General features: G+C 42.3%; 1 long non-coding RNA gene across 1 annotated transcript; it reads left to right on the plus strand.

Annotated features, from left to right (window-relative positions):
- Positions 1 to 1001: 1001 nt before the first annotated feature.
- Positions 1002 to 11100, plus strand: LOC104912797. The gene is made up of 2 exons (XR_004161339.1): positions 1002 to 1384; positions 7032 to 11100. It is a non-coding gene; the product is annotated as an uncharacterized LOC104912797 (long non-coding RNA).
- Positions 11101 to 11736: the final 636 nt, after the last annotated feature.

Below are 11736 nucleotides of genomic sequence, written 5' to 3' on the forward strand. Positions count from 1 at the left end.
AAAAGTGGGGTAGGAAACATTATTTTGTTGTTGCTAGGCATGGTAGACATAGCTTTTTTCTCAGTTGGCTTTTGTGAGTGAGGACAGTGAAGAAGTGGTAACTGTTAAGCAGAACCTTCTCTGAAAATTTGGAGTACAGTGTGCTCTGCAGCCTATGTGGTGCTGCCCTTGCTGGTGGTTAAGACTAGTGTGAATACAGCACCCACACTGCACTCAACCTCTGCTGGCTATGCAGATGTACTCTTGGTGACCCAGAAACAGAAATAGCTGGAGTGGATTCAGGACAGGCGTTCAGGACAGACAGATTATCAGGCTTTGGGAGAGCCCTTGGGTAATTCTGTATAGCTAGGGCCTTCGCAGAGCTTCTCAGAGCTCAGAGCCAATGGGCTGAGTCACTCCAACACTGCTGGGGGTTTAGCCTCTCATCAAATTTCCTCTTCTCAGGCAGCCTCAGTCAGCATTTTAACCTCAGATGACTGTTGCCATGGGAACCCATTTGCTCTTCCTTCCATGCCATTCACTTGTCCCTGGCAAGCCATCCATGACATCTGCAGCCTCTGGTGCTGAGCAGCAGTGGTCCTGCCTGCCATGCCCTTTCTGTCCAGCAGCAGGTCATTTCCTCTCAGAAGTGCAAACTCCTTGTCCCAGTCTGAAGGCATTGCTTAGCAATCTCACCGAGATGAGCAGAAGAGCTGCTGATTTCCCAAGGTAAAAAGTCCTTGGATTTTTATGTCATAAATCACTATCAGGGTACATCATTTTCACAATCTGTTCTGGGGCTCTGTTCAGAAGCAGAGAGTGCAAGCAGCATAAGAACCTCTGGGAACCAATTCCTCCAGAATGGTCCTCTCCTGTTTGACAGAAGTGAACTCGTGGAAGAGGGGCTCCCGACCTAGCAGCTGAAGCTGATCCAGAGCCGAGGACGACCCGCCCCAAATCCTGACAGTGCTTCCGGGAATGCTAGGGTGCGGCGGTTCGTGAGAAGGCTGAGAAAGGCAAGTGGTGTGCTTGGAGCGCGCCCACTGCGCTTTCAGGCCCCTTCCTCTTCCTCGGGCTTTTCTCCTATCCTTCCCTTCCCCGTCCCCGTGCTGTGGAGACCTTTGTCCCGAGGCAGAACTCTCCATACGCGGGACTGCCTTTTTCTTCCAGCTGGTGCTGCAGGCGGCTGCAGTCAGTCGGACTCTCAACAGGCAGCGGCAGAGCTGAGGCTGTTCGAGGAGGGCAGCGGTTGGGAGTTCCCAGGGCTGCAGGAGAGCCTTCGATTCCAAAGGAAATGCAGCGGGACAGTTCTGACTGCTTCTGCCACAGGCTGGAGGTCTGAGGAATGCACGTGACTGAAATGCTTAATGAGATTATGCCTGAAGAGCTGTCAAAAACACTCAGGGTAAACTAAATTTGAAATTGAGAAAAAGATCTAGACATATAAACCCTAGGAAAAGTGGCACTTGGCTCTAATTCTCACAAAATCACAGGAAGGAAACTCTGATACATCTGCAATATAGTTATGTTATACATTGTAAATTCCCTGGGAAAACAAACAAACAAACAAAAAAGCAGCAGAAGCTTTGCTGTAGCCATATAATAGTGCCTTTTGTATTGCACCGTCAACAGAAAGTTGTAAGAAATTTCACAGAGATATGCGCAGCAGGGGAGCAGGCCAAGCAGCAATTCACGTGTGTTAAACCTAGATCGTGCATCAGTACTTCTTTAAGCACAAAGGGATGAAGCAAAACAAATAATGCTACTCACACTATTAAACATTAGTCACAACACATTATGAACATATGCCTATGTAGTGTTCTGTAAATGATATAGTCCTTTAGGGCTTCCACTTTTTGTTTTAGCTTCTCCCCCTTTTAAACATCAGTACAAGAGAAAATCCAGGCCACTGCAGGAAAGTGCAAAGTGCCATAAGGAGATGAGCATGTTGTGTTATATTAATATGTATTTTAAGACATAAAAGAGCTACATGTTTAGTAGATTTGGTGAGTTGACATCAAAATGTGACTAGTAACACAAACCAAAAGGCTATGTGAGTTAGAATTCCCCTTGTAATTCAGCCATCCCTAGCCTTATGCGAGCATGCTGTGTTTCAGTAGACAGCAAAACTTCAGTGGCCATTGGAGACTTGCCGTCTCAGTGCAGAGGGAGTGGGATGAGCATGATCTGCAACCCCTGCTTTGCCCCCACCAGGTCCCTATGGGCAGCCAGTAGAGTGGAGTGCTGGAGTGGGCTGCTCTGCTTAGTGCCTGCTGCTTCATGCTGCCACCTGCACTTGTCTTGAAGACACTGAGGAGGTGGAATCAGGCCTCAACCCTATCTGTGAACTTTTACCTTCATGTTTTAACTCCAATATTATTTTCTAATCTCTCTCTTTTGTTTCCTGCATGATTAGCAGCACTCTTCCCAGAACCTGGCCTCACCTTATCCCATATCTAAGTTGCAAAGCAAGTCTTTTGTTGATTCTTTTTTTTCTCCTTTTTTTTTTTCTTTTTTCTTTTTAAGTCTTTTGGGAAGGAGTGATAAACTTGGAATGAGAAGTGATCAAATAGTAACTTAAATACAAATACAAAAAGGAAAATATACAAAATAAAAAAAGCCATGTGATTTGCCCGAGAGTGGCTAAAAATCATGTTGTGGTAGCAGATTCTGAAGAGGAAAAAAATAGGACTTGTGTGCTCTTTAGGGCGATGGAAAAGTTTTGCAAAAGAGCCTCTTTGGGGCAGAAAGGGGAGAAAAAGATGGATTCCAAATGACAAAGACAAGGACAAAACTGAGGAGAGACTCTTGGAAAAAATGAGTCAGAAATTGATAAAAACTAAGAGAAATGCAAAGAAACTTTCTTGCCTACATTAGAATCTAGAGTGTCTCTTAGATTTGAACTTGATCCACTTAACATGATTTAAAACTAGCCTAGTGTGCCCATTTTTGGCTGGTAAAACAATTGGGTTATCCTGTGTAGCTAATATCACACCTTAATCTCAGTATACATTAAACCAGGGAAACAGAGGAGGAGGGAGTTGTTGAACAAAAATGATGCTGGAAAGGAAAATGAGGATGAAGAAAAATGATGTGGAAGGAAACCTGCAAATCTGAGGAAGATGTGTAATTCACAAAGGGACAACTGCAGGAGCTACGCAGTGCTGGGTAGAGACTGTTGCACACCCTTGAAGATGTGACCTGTTACAGGGTGTGGGGCAATGCGTGATCATGAGGGGAGAAGGGGATGCTGGTGGTTCCAATTGCATATTTCCATCATGTTACTTTTCTTTCAGTTTAGGCTGCAGAGGATGCTAAGGTAGAGGAGGAGAGAAGAAGGAATTCCAGTTGTTGTGGAGATGGGGATGGAGGATAGCAGGACTACAAAAATAGAAAGCCTGAAGTCTGTTTCCAGGTCTGGCCCAAGGGTCATATGGCAAGGGCACTCTGACCTCTCTCTTGGGAACATAAATTGCTACTTTTGTGGTAATTTCTATTTACAGTTGTTAATGTGGTATTCTGAGTAAAGCACTTAGCAATGACAAATCAAGGCTGACTTTGTTGGGAGAGATATTAAGATGCCAAGAAGGTTCCTTTGTTCTAAGGTCCTACTGACTAGAATTGCTCATGTTGTCATTGAATCTAAACATAGTTATTTATGAGGAGAAGTAAACTGGTATCTGTTTCAGTGGGATAATTGCTATGTGGTATCCTCAGATCCATTTTTTAATAGAAAATAAAAATGATCTTATTCGCTAATAAATTTTCAGCTCCCCAAACCATTTTTAGTCTGTAAAAACAAATGGGATCTTGAAACATATCAGAAGCAGATCATGTTACCATCAAAGTTGCTATTTATTGTGAAACAGGCTGAGAGTAGATTTCTATAACAAATCTACAGCAGTATGACTCTCCACAAGAGGAATTTATTTACGTCTCTCAAATATGGCCCATTTTGGAACTACACTCCAATAAATACATATTATAAAAGTCTAAAATGTTTCAACAGAATAATCACGAACACCATCTGTCACCATCTGGCATATGATGAGGTTTGAGGAAGCATTGTTAGGAGAACTTAGTATGCTTTAGCACTGTGGCAGATATCAACAACACTGTCTGAAAGAAAGAAAATTGTCAGCCTTTTACAAAATTCACAAGCCAGGGTAACTATGAAGTGTTCATAACTGTTGTATACCTAAAAGCAGAGTCCCTGACCCAAGTGGAGTAAGTGAGGAAACCTGATTGCTTCAGCTATGAATGGAAGACAGCTGGCAAGCTTTAAAGGGGAGGAAGTGACCTGTGGTACTTCGAGGTCTTTCTAGAAACAGGAGAGCCGGTGAGGTGGAGGAGAATTTCACTCTGCCTTGTGGCAAATCCAAAGGCATCAGTGAATGCAACCCAGTCTGCAGCATATATGCCCTTCAGGAGCCAGCCTGCACTCACAGAGGCTCTATTAGACCTTCTACCACACATGTGTAACCTACAGCCCTGCATGGCTCTTAAGGGCAGCTCCTCCCTGTTGTGTGGCTGGGTCCGCACCCATTACTCCTCAACAATCAAACATCAGTATGGGATTGGCAGAGGGAAAGCACTGATCAGGGCTGACTCAAGTTCTTGCAAATAATGTTCTGCATTTTGATACACTGGCTAAACACAGTCCTGTGAACAGGGAAAAGTACACAGCTGTGCTTTCCATTTTAATACAGGAATTTTAGAATAGTCTTCAAGATTGCCAAAAAAATTCATCTATTTATGTTTGTGACTCCATTTTCAGTCAACATAAATACATCACTTGCAAACTTTCAGATGGAATGTATAGAGTTGCAATCAGATATTCAACTAAAAAATCTGATCGTGTTGCTTCATTAGACATTTATATGACTTCTCTTAACAAAGAAAGGTATCCTTCAGTTCACAGTTATGCCTTATTCATGTAATCACTTTTGGCAGTATGCACATTTGTGAGCAACTGCTATCAAGGATAAAGAACAGGAAGAGTAAAAGTTAATTAAAAATCTCTGATGAGCACACATAACTCACAAAGAATTGCAATCAATGTCATCAAGCCAGACTGATGCATTAGTTTAATGAAAACAAGGTCAAATATCCCACTAGCTTCATGTTTTTGTTTCTCTCTCTATAGTGTATATTTTTTCAAGGGCTGCTCTAAAAGTAATGCCTGCTATTTTATTATGTTGGCCCATGACATCATAGATGGATGTTGGTGGTATGGCAGTAGAGGTTGAACCTTCCCACCGATGTTGTGTTACATTTTGTTGCTGTGCAACAGATGGCAGCAGAGGGGAAGTCTGACAGAATGGCATCTGATGTGGAAGTGTATATGAAGTAAAAGTGTGTCAGTGAATTCCTCCGTGTGGAAAAAAAGGCACCCACTGACATTCATCAAGGCTGATAGAGACCAAACAGTAGATATGAGCACAGAGGTGTGTTTCAGCAGTGGTGACAGCAACAGTGAGTCACCTTCACTGGTGCAAGTTTTCACAAACATTACATGCAGGCTCTTGTTCATCACTGGTGAAAATTCTAATGGTGATAAGTATGCTGAAAAACACTGTTTTGTTGCTGAGAATTTGCTCTATCAAGCAGAGTGACAGTGCTCACTGTATCTGTTGTAGTTTCCATGGAAAGAAATAGGAGACATTACTTTGGGAGCAACCTATGCATATGTGGTGTAAGACAATTTCTTTTCACCCAGTGTGGCCCAGGCAAGCCAAGAGGTTGGACAACCATGGTCTAAAACCTTTGTGGAAATATGGAAGTGGCAGCCGGGAGACAGCAAACTAATGAACCTTGCAAGGCTTGCAGAGCCTGCATCTGCCCAGGATGTCTGCTGTCAAGACTGTGCTCCATGCTGCCTCTGTTGGTGTAACTTGACATCCTCATGGCATCACATCAGCTTCAGGCTCTTAGAGAGATGAGATGGGAGAAGGAGAAAGCATAGGTGAGAGGAAAGAAAGTGAGGAAGAAACAAAAGAGAAGAGGAGGTCCTGAAGGTCTGGTCTCTGACTGGACCCAGCAGTGTAGGAAATCTGGTTTGCTCTCTCCAGCACCAGCCATATTCCAATTCACCTGGCCAGGGAGAAGCAGCTGTGTTTGGTGAGTGCCTGTGTCTGGGCAGCTCTCTTGCGGGCAGGAATGAGGAGATTAGTTTCTCTCTTTTTCAGAGTGGGAGAAGGTCTAATGGAAGCAGAGGGTTTCAAAGTCCTGTAGACAGCACAGCTAATTCTTCCATACTGCCTTCTACCTTCTTGTTTTTCTCAGTGAAGGCATGTGAGAGTAGGGTATTTGGAAGATGAAGATCTAGGCAGATCTGTTGAAAACAGAAGCCTAAGATGACTTTGGTATCATGGGACTGGTGACATACATTCTCCCATTCTCTTTGAAAACAAGTTAAATTTATTGTAAAATTTATTGTGAGGGGATCACTGTATATGAATGCCATTGATTACTGTCAGGTGTTGCAACATCTTTTCAGCTGGAAAGGGGCCAGATTGAGGTCATGGCAACTGTAAGATCCTCCTCCACTGATAAAATCTACATTTGCCCTATATGCCCTCCTCCCATTGCTTAACATGGTGCTAACTCTTGTGTAAGTATGCACTTACTCCTATTTTGATTGTGCCTCCCTATATAATGGGTATCAGAAATATACAGATGCAAAAACAGCTAAGCAAGGGTAAGCTATTTCATTGTGGAAACTTGCAGTGGAACTCAAGAAATAGTCTTACAAGTCAGACTCAGATAGGAATTTGGAGGGGAAGATGTCCCCGTATCAGTGGTTTATTCGTATAGAATTACCTGTCTCAGACACTTTAATTTGTTTTGTCAGACTTTAAGACTGTTTACAAGCTGAGCATGTGATAGAGGAGGGAAAAAGAAAAGTGGAGCTGGAAAAAATGGTGTCCACCAAGAAACGTCAGCACAATTATTTATATAGAATTTATTGCCTGTGAGCTGTGTGTGACTGTGAACTATATCTCTCTTTGAATTTAAACAGCCTTTCTTTTTTTTTTTTTTTCTTTTACCAGAAAATGGAGGACCCAAACTGAACTCTCTGCTGTCTTCTGGGCAACTTGAAAACTGACCCAGCGAAGGGACCAGGGACAGCTTCATCTTCCACATCTGCTGCCACATAACCAATCAAGTTTGGAAGGAGGAGGGAGCTGCTATCCAGAGAACATGCTGGACTCATAGAAACCTGTTTTAGTGTTAACAGTCTACACCAGAGCAGGAAATTAGGCCACAAAGGAAACAAAAATTAGAGGCAGAAAAATACGTAAGGTATTTGAGCACGTCATGACCATTCTGTTATGGGGCCAAGATTGGTCTTTCACTATGCTACAATCCACCAATGATTAGTTTAGCCCTTTGAAATGCCTGTGAGGGAAACAGGTCATAGGGCTGCAAGAATGGCTTGCATTTTGACATATACTCTTCAGTGATAATTTGTTCCTCTCTTTGACAGGTTGTCTACTGCTAAAAGCAGTTTAGGAACAGTGTAACAGTACTGAACAATACTTATTCCACTCAGTAAAAAGTATGAATATGCTTGTGCTCACATAGGTGGTCACAACTACATTTTGATGTTGTACAGCAATATTGGAATCTCTGTACCCCAACTTCTTTTGATGCATAATTCCGGTCAGTGAATGTCCTTGATTTAGGAAGAATGTTCTATTTTGGGTCTTACTGGAACATCAGTTTTCTAGTCATCTAAGCAAAAAAACATCTAACCATTATCTAAACAAGAAAAAAAATGGACTGCAACTTTAAAAGTAGTTTTCTTTCTTGTAATCTAAGCTAGATGGACAGAAATTGACATGTATTCTACCGATAAAAATCACAGAATCATAGATAGTATCAGCTTTGTACATTTCCAGCAGGCAAGTAAGGGTTTATGATCCATAACTGTACTTTTCTGCTTCCCAGCACATTATTCTTTTATGCCAGAGGCATCAAGTAAAGGAGATGGAATCTAGGGTGAATGTTAAACACATTGTAAATACAACATTTGTAGTAGCTCTATTTAACAAAGATAACAGCTGTTGGTGTCATGGTACCTGCTTTTAATCCAGGGACAGATCATGAAGTTACTAGCTAGTGAAGCACCACTTTAGGTCTCCCTATTTTTCCACCTGGCTTAACTCTATTGTAGATTTTCTCTTGGGCTAAATCATGTAATCGCTCCTCACCTGGTTCCCATATCAGTAAAGCAGAATTAATATTAATTCTTTTTCCTTATCTGTGTAGGTCTTGAGATTAATCTTCAAGACATGGCTAACTCTTACTGCTTATATGCAGTGTTTTCTACAGTGTCATCGTGTTTTGAACTGGACTCTTTCGGAGCACTAATTAGTTGTATTACAATCATGCCTGGCTGGTTCCATGCTCTGAAAAACATGTCAACAGTTTAATTTGTTAGTTTCTGCATTATTCTGAGCTCTGTGGGGTAAACTTCGGAACAATTAGGGGAGTAGCTGCCATGGCAAAGTAATTCTAGTTCTTATATTTAGACTTGCACAAAATATGATGGGAATCAGAGAGGCTTGAGTCTGCTGTATGAACACTGCAATAGTGGTCACACATGTATTTTACTACTACATTTCACCCCACAGTTTAATGTGTTCCCAGAAATATTGCATTAATACTTGACTAGGAATCGGTTGTAGATCAATCTGTTATTTATGTAATTCTGAGCTTCACTGAATTGACTTTTAGGTAAATTCAGGATTTAGGATCTCATGTAACTAGCATATTGTCCTACTTCTCTGATCAGTGATTCTTCTGAAAGGCTGAAGAATGTGTTTTCTGATAAGTCTTCTACCTCTTAAAAGTGATTAGGCTTGGGGTCCCAGATTCCCAGGGAAATCTGAACACTTGACATAGGTTATGTGAATGGTTGTAGTGCCTTCATTCTTTATGACTTTACAAAGAGCTGCAGAAAGCCTGCACCTAATGCTATGTATGACTAGGAGATATTTCTCGACCAAGAGGAGCTTTGAAAACCTCCAAGTTAGTGAGTCACTGAAGTAACAATTTAACAACTGAAGAGAAAGCCCTTCTGTGAATAATGAGAGTCCTGCCCATGTTCTGTCCCTATTTCTCAATGCTGCACTAATTGCTCCATTTTGTTCAAAACCACTGCAAGAGCATCCTTCCCTTACACTGTCATGCAATTTTTTTCTCAGTTGCTTTCTGAAAGTCAAAAGAATATAGCCTTCTAGAAAAATATATCAGCTGTGCATCTTTGTTTCTCTTTCTCCTTTTCTTCGTTTGTGTGATTCTTGTTCTTTCTTTCACAAATATATTTCTTTCACACATAGTCTTAACCTGCATATTGTTTTTCTCTTGCTATATCTTTCCTGGCCTTCTTTCATTTTCTGAAAGACACATATTTTCTTTCCCATATTCTTTACTTTCAATCTTTCTTAATCTTTCCATTCCTGTCTCAGTTGCTGTCTGTGGTACAATACAAGACCTAGTAAGACAGGTGAGAGTTGAAGTTGGAGAAAAGGAATGATGTGGTAGCTGTAGTGACAGAACTCTGGATGAAATTGAACAGTAGGTCTAAGCGTCTGTATTCCACCACCACCTGTTCACATACCTTTCTCCCTTGAGAAAGAAGTTCTCAGGCCCACTTCAGTGTTGCAATTCATTCTTCTTTGTTCAGCTGCCTATTCTAATAGAAATGAGTAGTGCAGTGCTTGTTATGTTGCAGTCAGATTTCAGTACAGAGTCTTAGGAGCCTAAAGGGAGATATAGACAGTGTTAAGGCAACTACACCTAAAAAATTTGTTCCTGGAAAAAACCCACTCAGTGGCTGTCATACACTGGAGGCAAATTTCTGTCATTGCTTTCAGACACCACATCAAATGCAGCATGTGTTATTTTAGAAGAGCTTCCTTATGAAGTCCTTTTACCACTGGAGATAACTGGAATGGTGGAGGCCCTAACAATTTACTGACAGCAAATTCCACATTAGGTAGTGGGGCACATCCCCCTGCAAAGAAGAAGATGCATTGGGCCACAAATCAAGCATGAGGCAACCCTACCTTACCTGGCAAGGGTACAGAAAGCGGGTGATCTTGGCTTCTCTTCTTTACTCCATTTTTGGCCACATAAATGATTGAACTTATTATGTTAGATGGAGAATTATTTTATAAGCAGGACTAAAACAGGGAATTATGAGACCTAAAAAAGAGCTGAAGATCTTATGAAGATGATAGCAGTATGGTGAGTGGGTTTGTCCTTCAGCAGCAAGTTCTGGATTCATTAAGACTATGCTGAGGAATGCAGAAAAAAAGTTCTGCTAGTGGAAAAGATGCAAATGGTTCTCTGGTTCTGGGGTATTGCTCTAATCATAGAGTTATCCTGTCAATGAGGAGAAAGAGCAGATTCTTCTTTTTCTTTTAAAATTAAGAACAGTGAGTGCTAGAAAGACATAAGGTTGCATGTCTCCTCTGGAGGGAGACAGCTCCCAGCAGTACTGAGAAAAATAGCCTCAAGAGTTCTGGAATTCACCGATTTTCTCTAGACCCTTTTGTATTGCAGTTGCCCTAACTATTGTGTTTTTGGATCTGTAGTAATCATATCTTCTTCTGGGTTCTCTGTTTTTGTTTAAGGTGCTGAGAACGTGTTTATGCTGAAGTGCTCAGCATTCTGGCATCTTAGCCTGGAATCAAGGCCATGAGGTTCTACAGTGCTACCAAAATGGGGTATTTGTGCACATGCCTTATGGATGCAGAATGTGAAATTTCTTACATATTTTGAAACACTTCACATATTCTTTGGTGATCCCTTGAAGCTTGATGATCTGACAAGGTCTGTTCTGTGTCTGGTTCCAGCTGGCTGTACAAACACAAATAACCCAGCAGTACTTGGGGACACTTGGCTCAAAGGCACGCCCCCTGACACTGCCATCTAAGTTCCCATGCTCAGACTCAGCTAGGCCTTCTTTGGTTTTGGCATTTCTTTTATTTCTGCCTCCTAATACTACTGTATTTCTGAGTGGAAGGTGATGGGGATGCCTCCACAGGAGATGCCTGCTCTTGCTCTTCCCCCTGAAAAATCTCAATCTATATGTTTTCTTGTTTGGTTGTTTTGTGTTGTTTTGTTTGTTTGTTTTGTTCTTTTTTTATCTTTTCCCCGTTTTCTTTTCTCTCTCTGGTGCTTGAGAAATTCAGTTTCCCAAGGAGTATGCATGTTAGACTGACTTGCAGTGGAGTATTTGGTTCTTCAGAAATGTAACTGCTTAGAAATTGCAAGGCTAAGATGCACACATCTGTGTGTGGATAGGGAGTGTGTGTGTGTGTGTGGTGGGTACTGGTGGGTCTCAAGAGAAGAGTACTGAGAGGAACTCCATGGTGTACTGCAGGAAGAAGGCAAAGCAGGCACCACGAGCAGCATGCAGGACCGAGGGGCCTCTGCAGTGGCTGAGCACGTGTAAAAAAGCTGCTCATCATATCAGTCCCCTGAATCCTGATGTTTCTGAGGCTTCCACGCGTAGCACTAGCTCTGTCTCCCAAACACCCTAGCCTGCAGCCTCACTTCTACTGCGTTGCAATCTCAGGGCTGTACCGCACCGAGGCTCCCAGCCTGCAGAGGACGTGCGAGCCTGCACGGGATGCGCCCAGCTCCCCCCAGCGCCTGTCTCCCGAAGGCTGGTGACAGCGATCAAGGACGGAGGAGGGCAACTCCCCACCCCCGCTTGAGCTGACCACAGCGTCCTTCCCC

This window comes from Meleagris gallopavo, chromosome 1 (genome assembly GCF_000146605.3).
Source record: "Meleagris gallopavo isolate NT-WF06-2002-E0010 breed Aviagen turkey brand Nicholas breeding stock chromosome 1, Turkey_5.1, whole genome shotgun sequence".
NCBI lineage: Eukaryota > Metazoa > Chordata > Aves > Galliformes > Phasianidae > Meleagris > Meleagris gallopavo.